The following is an 8857-nucleotide window of genomic DNA, read 5'->3' as shown; positions in this document are numbered from 1 at the left end:
TGAAAAATTTAAAGTGTTCTTCTTTATCCATTTTGAGTAACTTTAGCTTGATGTCTACTTTATTTGAAATGAAGATGGAAACCCCTGATTGTCTCTGTAGTCCATGTGAGTGGTCTGATTTTTCTGAAACTTTTACCTTTAGTCTGTGGATGTCTTTTCTTGGAGGCAGCATATTTTTGAGTCCTTTTTAAATTCAATCTGCTAGTCTATGTCTTTTGAATGGTGATTTTAAGCCATTAACATTCAGAGTTATTATTGATACATGATTTGTATACCTAGCCATTTTTGTTTATTTTTGGTATTTCAATTGACTTTGTTTCTCCTCTGTTTAGTTTTTCCTTTAGTGTAATACCTCTCTCTGCTGATTTTCACCATTGTTTTTAATTTCCTCTTCATGGAATATTTTACCAAGGATGTTTTGTAGTGCAGGCTTTCTAGTTGTAATTTTTTTTTAACTTTTGATTATCATGAAATGTTTTTATTTCATCATCAAATATAATGCTTAACTTGGCTGGATATAAAATTTTTGTTTGGCATCCATTTTCTTTCAGAGCTTGGTATATGTTGTCCCATGATCTCCTTGCTTTGAGTGTCTGGGTTGAAATATCCACTGAGATAAAAATTGGTCTTCCCCTATATGTAAGCTGATTCATCTCTCTTGCAGTCATTAAGATTCCATCCTTTCATTATAATGTGCCTTTGTGTAGAGCGATTGTAATTTTGTACATTTGGTGTCCTATAAGCTTTTTCTATTTGATTTTCCAATTCATTTCATGTTTGGGAAATTTACTGATACTATCTCATTGAAAAGATTGTATATTCCTTTGGTTTGAAACTCTGTGCCTTCTTCTATCCCAATAACTCTTATATTTGGTCTTTTGATGCTAGACCATAATTCTTGAATATTCTTTTTATAGTTTCTAACTTTCTTCACTGTATGGTCAATATCTTCCAGATTGTATACATTGTCTTCATTATCTGACCTTCTTTCTTCCAAGTGATCTAGTCTGTTGGTTATGCTTTCTAATTAGTTTTTTATTTGGTTTATTTTTTCTTCACTTCAAGGATTTCTGACTTTTTTAAAAGAATTTCTATCTTTTACTTGAAGTAATCTTTTGTTACCTGCATTTACTCTTTTATCTCTCTGTTGGAGTGATCAGTTTTTGCCTGTATTTGATCATATGGGTCATTCTTTAGTTCACTGATAATTTTGTAAACATTATGGACTCCTTTTCTGACATTTCATCAAATGCATTCTCCATTATTTCTGTTCTTGTAGTATTTTGGTTTGTTAAGGGCAATTTCCTACCTTGTTTTTTTCATGTTGTCTATATGTCTTTCTTGCATTATGGATCTGAGATATTACAGTTTCTACCCTATAATGTTGTAGTATCCATACAGATTATATGCATCTCATCTTGATATTGGGATTCCAGACTCTGCTGGTGTCCCACAATGTCTGCTACCACAACTAAAGGTGATTGTGGTAATAGTGCGGGTAACTTGAGATAGCAGTGCAGTTGCCTCAAGATGAATGCATTCTCTCTGAGATGGGGCTGAAAGGGTGAGCCTTACATTGGCTTTGGTATGTCTGCTCCAAGATATAGCTGCTTCTAGGCCCTGTCTGTTGTGGCAAGGTAGAGGCTACTGCATGGGGAAGGCTATGGCAATGGCTGCAGTGTCCCAAGATGGAAGTGTTTTAGGCCTGGGCTCCCAGGTGGAGGGGGGTGGCAGACTCGAACCTACCCTGGGCCCGGACTCCCAAGCAGATCGTTAGTGGAGGTGGATCTGCATGTAAATTTTAATGTTAAATTTAAATTAATCACAAATATTATCACTCAAAAATAGGTAGGTACATATATAACCCTTTAATAGTTATAGCTTTCAACATCTGGAAATGAGGAAGACATATGTTCTAAAGTATATTTTCCATTTATGTATTCATTATTCTTTATGTTTATATGCATATATTCCAAGTTCCTGTGACTTCATCTTATATTGTCTCCCTTGAACTTGTGAGTGTGTCTAAGTGTGCTTGTGTGGATGATTGGGCAAGTTATAGATACTTATCTTATTAATTAACACTCAATTTGAGGAGCTCCTTGAATCAATAATCCAGAAATAATGTCTTAAAAGTCTAGATTTTGGCAATTGAGGGCAACTAATGATAAAATAGTAAATCATACTTGGTTACCTGGCAATCTCACTAGAAGTTACATTTTACAGACTCTTTTCCAGGTTGTTGTACTCCTGTCACTAAATTTTACACTGGGGATTACTTCTGGAAAGTCTGCATGACTTTTCCAGTTAGTGCACCTGAAAAGATAAAGTGAATACTAGTCTTAATTCCCCTTCTCCTTTTTCCTTTGTGTGGGGGATGATGAGGTCTAACTGTCCAATGCAGATTTACAGGAGGCATACTTGTGTTGATGATGACAGGAATGTCTGAAGAATCTTGAACCTCTTAAAAAACTTTTTTTTTTTTTTCTGGTAGTTTTATGCTTGGGAGGCAAGCACTCTCTCTACCAACAGAGCTATAGCCCCAGCCCTCTTGAAAACATTTACTGGCACATAAAATTATTTCTAATTGAAGGCACTGACCATTTGCAGTTTTGATAAAATATTTTTGTTTGAATCATAACTAGCAGTTATTAACTGTAGATTTTCTAATGTTTATATTTATTAATAAGCACAAAAAGGAAGAGTAACTGAGAATATAAGGGGTGGTATAACCAGACATGTTGTAGTGTGTTATATTAAACTCCTTGAATATCATGAAAAGTTTTCCTCAATTAGGAAGTTACATGGGGAAAGACTTATCCCCAAAGCAGGCACTATTTCCTACCTCAGGAGCACTGCTTTTTTTTTTCCTTCCTGGGATAGAATATATATAGACAATGCTTACCCTTTGATACAAATGCAGGTAAATTTCTAAAATATAAAAAGGACACACTTGTTTATTATTTTGGTCTTTTGCCATCATTAAAGGTAAGCATTATGTCTAACCCAATCCTAAAATAGATAAGCATGGAGTACTTTGACAAATATAGCATGTATTTTCATGGCTACTTTTAAGAACATGAGCAATTAAAAATATTTAAAAATTTAAAGGAACCATTTGTTGTTTCTTACTTTTTCAATTCCAAGATGCTCTTTCAGATAACATTTGTATTGCTGTGATTTTTGCCATTTTTAGGTGAACTGAAAGCAAAATGAAAAATTCTTTGCAATAAAAAGAGGCAGCCTCAAAGTATTTTCATAATCTTCTTTTGTGCTAATATTTGCTAAATAATTATGTGATAAGCATGTTTTAAACTATTTTACATCAACAAGACCTGGACTTCTTATCTGTTTCAAACCAAATTATATATATAGGTGAGCAAAATATTCAATACAGAGTATTAAAATGGCTCTGCATTCTACTACTAAAAAAGTTTCCTGTTTTAAGGGTCAGATCCATGATAAATGAATCTAAAACTGCTAGAGAAATATTAACATTTTTGTATATTTTTATTTTCAGAATCCATGGGTACCCAACCACTTAGCTTCATACCCAGGGCTTTACTCCTTTTTATTTTGAGAAAAGTGTTGCTAATTTTCCCAGGCTGATCTCAAAATTTTCCTCCTCCTGCTTCAGCCCTCTGAGTAGCAGGGATTATAATATTCTTTCCTTTATATATAGTTGGACACAGACAATTACATTAAATACTCATAAAATTGTTGGTTCATTTTATTAATGGAAATTTAAGTCTCTCTCACCTAGGAAAAAAAAGAAAAGAAATGGAAAAGAAAGTTTACATTTCAGTAGGTATAAATAGAGCACAAGTTGTGTTCAGAGTGCTTTTTTTTTTTATTAAATTTTGAAAACTTGGTTGTAATTTGCTTTATAAAACTACCCTCCTTCTTGAACAGAGGGAAATGAGAGCAAAAGGAGATTACAATGTGCAAAAAGAATAAAAAAATCGAGAACTAGTATAGCAAAAAGATAGAAGAAGGTGGCAATTTCTAAAAGTTAAGGTTAGATAATCAAATGTGGGCTCAAATATATTATAGTCCCCAATAAATTGTTGACTCAATCAATGGTTTTTATAAGTGTCAATTTATTGAGTTCTCAGGCTAATTAAATACAAAAATAACTGCTTAAAATTTTTTATGTTGAAAAATAAAATACTTTGTGTAAGAGTTTCACATCCTTATTATCGCAGTAAAGCCACTTTGAGTCTCAGTTACACATTTTTATATTGGAATATCAAATTTTAATTTAGAGTAATTTTATAATTATTGAAGAAGTTTTAAGTACCTTTAGGATTTCAATATCTTGTAGAACATTGTAGATGTAGCAAGAAATTCTTATGTAACTTTGCCATGTTCAATTACGAAGTCCACAGGATGCCCAAGTTCAGCATGAACTGTTGATCCTTCCCCATTTGCAACTGTTTTAGAAGCTCAAATCCTGACAACTGTGCAAACTTAAAAATCTTATAATAAGATTAGAGGTATTCATCATTATTGCATATAGTCTCTTTGCATTTAAATTATTTATTACTCATATGGAAATAACTTAGCAAATAATGAGATGATAGACTTCTTCTGAAAGAGTTAATGAGATATAATAATTCACACATAACCATGAAAAAATACAAACACATGTACAAACACACACACACACACACACACATACACATATACACAAGGCATGCATAAAAACTCAGAAATTCAGGAACATGTACTTAAGTCTTAGGCATTACTTCAATTATTTGACTCATTTTAATTTATCCAAAAATTCAGCTAATGAAAAATGTTTGGAAAACTATACTGTACCACATATACAATAGTGTTTATAATATCAAATATGAAATATTTCATAGGTCTAGAAATAAAAGGAATTCATTCATAATGTAAATAAATAATAGCATACAAACACACTCATATATGAAACCACACATAAAGCAAGGGAATAGACTGAATGGAGCAAATGAACTCAGTAGAATAGCAGTCATTCCTGAGGATGTGAGTGATCTAGGAAAATGTCCAGAAGAGATGTGCTAGATGTCTTTTTTATGCATAGATCTGCATTCAGAATAAAGAGGTGCGTAATGTAGCTAAGACCTGTTTCCTGACTGCAGATGTAAATGAAATTGCTTCTTGACTATTGAGCTTCCTTCTATAGGAAAATCACGTTAAGTGTCCCTCATCCTTCTTGAGATCCTCAGTATCCTTCTGAATGTCAATTGTACTAGAAAATCTGAACAAAATCTATGATTTCTGATTTCATAAACTTACAGTTAAATGAATATACAATTTTAAAGATTAAATAGTATTGCATTATATTTCATGGATAATTAATCATTACTTTTTAATGGATTTTACAGAATATCAAAGCTAAAATGATCTTAGGAAATATACAAAAATCAATTTCAAAGATTAAATACACTCTTCCCTAAATTTATTAGAAATGTCTTAAAGAAAGTATTCTCATAAATTTAAGATAATTTTGAATTGATCATTGTACACTAAAGAATGTTGGGAGAGCAGAAAAATATAAACTAAATGAGTAGAATTTTTGCTCCACTTGAACCTAGACTCAGATTTTTTGAGTATTCAAATGAAAATTAAAGTGACATGCCTCATCACAGAAACAGAAAAAATCTGTAATAACCTTCAACAGGAAAAAAAACACAACTTTCATGTAGATATACTTAGGAATAATTTTTTAAAAAATATTTATGACAATTTCAGACCAAATAGAAGACATAGGTCTTTATCTTAAAGGTAAGTGGGAAATTTGAAATCAGGCCATCTTCAGTGTACACATAAGAAAACGAAAGGAAAATGTAGTTAATTTTCTACTTCTGATTGACTCTTCCCCATAGATGAAGCATGAAGAGATAGTAGTAGAAGAGAATGTCTCCACAGTGGTACGGTTTGTCTTGCTGGGATTTTCTGAATTTCCAAACATCCAAGGTTTCCTATCTGGGTTTTTTTCCATCATTTACATGGTTGTCCTCATTGGGAACTTCCTCATAATCATAATAACCAGGCTGGACCCTGCACTGCACAAACCCATGTAGTTTTTCCTGGGACATTTTTCTTCACTGGAAATCTGTTATGTTTCAGTCACTCTCCCGAGGATTCTGGTCAGCCTTTGGACTCAGGATAGGAGCATCTCTCTACTGAGCTGTGCCACACAAATGTATTTCTTCCTTATGTTTGGAGCAACAGAATGTTTCCTCCTGGCTGTGATGTCTTACGACCGCTATGTGGCCATCTGTAACCCTCTGCACTATCCTCTAGTCATGAACCCAAAGAAGTGCCATCAACTGGCAGCTGGCTCCTGGCTTGGGGGAATGCCAGTCCAGATAGGACAAACATGGCAGATATTCTCTCTGCATTTCTGTCATTCCAACCAAATCAACCACTTCTTCTGTAACATACCCCCCATTCTCAAGCTAGCCTGTGGGGACACTTCTGTGCATGAGGTGTCTGTCTACATAGTAGCTATGTTGTTTGTTGTAGTCCCTTTTATGTTGATACTTGCCTCTTATAGCAAAATTGGACTCACGATTCTGAGGTTGCCAACAGCCCAAGGAAGGGCTAAGGCATTCTCCACTTGCTCCTCCCACCTGCTGGTTGTGGTTTTATTTTTTGGATCAGCTTCCATTACCTACCTTAGGCCCAAATCCAACCATTCTGCAGGAACTGACAAAGTACTCTCTCTTTTATACACCATAGTGACTCCTATGTTTAATCCCATGATATACAGCCTTAGGAATAGGGATGTGATTGCTGCTCTGAAAAGATTCATGCTTAAAACATAGTATCACATATTTGTGTATGAATGTTTGCATTGCTGATCTAAAAGTTATCAGAGAAATATTTCAGATCTTACATTTCCCCTTTGACATGCCAATCACTTCCATCTTAGCATCTATTTGTTTTACTTCAGAACACTAGCCTGAAATTTACTCAACCTGGATGTATCTTAGGCAAATCAATTTATTTTCAATATTACATATCTAAGGAAAAGTATTTTTTTTATCAATGAAATTGCAATGTACATCATATATCCCTTGAAAAATCTATTATCAGAATCCAGTACTATGACTTGTGACAGAAATAAACTGGCCCAATTTTTGCTTGAAAAAATTCTTATGTATTCACAGCTGTAGTTGTTAGTTTTCCCGTTTGATACTTAACACCTGGAGTTGACAATTGTGGTTGAATATTAAATATTTATTGAGTGAGTGATCAAATGAGTGACAGTGTACTTGCATACTTCTGTTCCCTACCTCAAACTCCTGGCAAACTCTAGAGATTTTACAGCATTGCTCAGCTCTGATAACACTTTAACTCACTGTGTGTCAGTATACAATCCCTTCAGAGGCAATACCAAAAGAAAATTTTATGAGCATTCAATTATCTTCATTAACACTTTCTATACTAGTACATAAAATACAACATGCCTATCTGGTGAGTTATTTACTCACTTAAACATGTAAAGCCTTTGATTAATATGAACTCTTTAGAATTTATTCCTCTATAACCTATGACTGACTGAATGCATGCTTATGATGCATCAGTTAATTATTTTAACATTTAAAGATCTGATCAAATAAAACATTTATAGTAGTCATTCAATTTCACTGGAATATTGTGACAGACTAATGGTCCCCCAGATATCACCTGGTCCTAATTCATGGAATATGTGAATTCAATGATTTTATGACAAATAAAACTTTGCACAGGTATAACAGATTACCAGCTGTAAGACTAGGACATTATCCAGGTAACACAACTGATGACATGAGCCCTACAAAACAGAGAGAAGAAAGAAGAATGTGTCAGAGAGGCAATGACAAAAGAGTAAGGAAAATTGCTGCCTTTCCAGTAGTAGACTATATGCCCAAGTAGTGACTTTGAGATGTCACCAATGGCATTTAACTGACATTCCTTGAGATAGCAGGGACCACAGTTCGTGACCTCAAAGAACAGTATTCATAATAAAATAATTGAGCATGAATGGATTCCCCAGGATAGCCTCCAAGCCTCCTGAAAACCAAGCATCTTTTAGTTAATTTAAATAATATGTAAGCACAAAAGTTTACACATTAATTGGGTACCATGTAGGATTTTGATACATACATAAATTATGTACTTTTACATTATGATGAATGTATCTATTTCCAAAAGCTTTCAGGATTTCTTTCTGGGAATAATTTAAAAATCACTTTTTTCTAAATATGGAGTATAGTATCGGTGTCTCTAGTCACCCCAATGTGCAACAGCACACCAGAATTCTTTCTCAAATGTAAGTGTAACTGAGAACACATTGATAAAACTTTGCCTTTATCTCACAACTTCCTGCTCTCCCCGAGTTCTGCTAACCAGAAATGTACTCTTAATGTTTGTGAGATCAACTTTTTTTAAGATTTGACATGTGAGTGAGATCATGTGGTATTTGGTATGCTCTTGGCTTATCTCACTTAATATAATGATCTACAAATATAACCACACTGTCACAAATGACAGCATTCTACTCTTTTAGTGGCTGACTCATAGTCCATTGTGTATATGGATCATATTTTGATTACTAATCCATAAGTTGATGGACACTTAGATGGTTTTTATTTCTTGGCCGTTGTGAATAGTACAGCAATAAACACATAAATGCACATTCCTTTAAATACTGTGGTTTATTTCCTGTCGAGATTGGTGACAGAGAATGGGACAGCAGTGCCTCAGATTGGAGTCTCTGATGACCTCATGCATGTGGCATACCTAGTGCCCTGGTATATCCCTTTGCAAGGGTGCAGGATGCCTAGCTGCTATGGCCATGTCCTGCAAGAGGAGTCTCTGC

General features: G+C 34.1%; 1 pseudogene; it reads left to right on the top strand.

The window, feature by feature from the left end:
* Nucleotides 1-5873: 5873 nt before the first annotated feature.
* LOC124105358 (olfactory receptor 10AG1-like) lies at nucleotides 5874-6818 on the top strand (annotated as a pseudogene).
* Nucleotides 6819-8857: the final 2039 nt, after the last annotated feature.

This window comes from Marmota monax, unplaced genomic scaffold (assembly GCF_021218885.2).
Source record: "Marmota monax isolate L192 unplaced genomic scaffold, Marmota_monax_Labrador192_F-V1.1 WCK01_AAM20220418_F8-fsc01320, whole genome shotgun sequence".
Classification (NCBI taxonomy): Eukaryota; Metazoa; Chordata; class Mammalia; order Rodentia; family Sciuridae; genus Marmota; species Marmota monax.
This window is presented reverse-complemented; position numbering and strand designations above follow the sequence as displayed.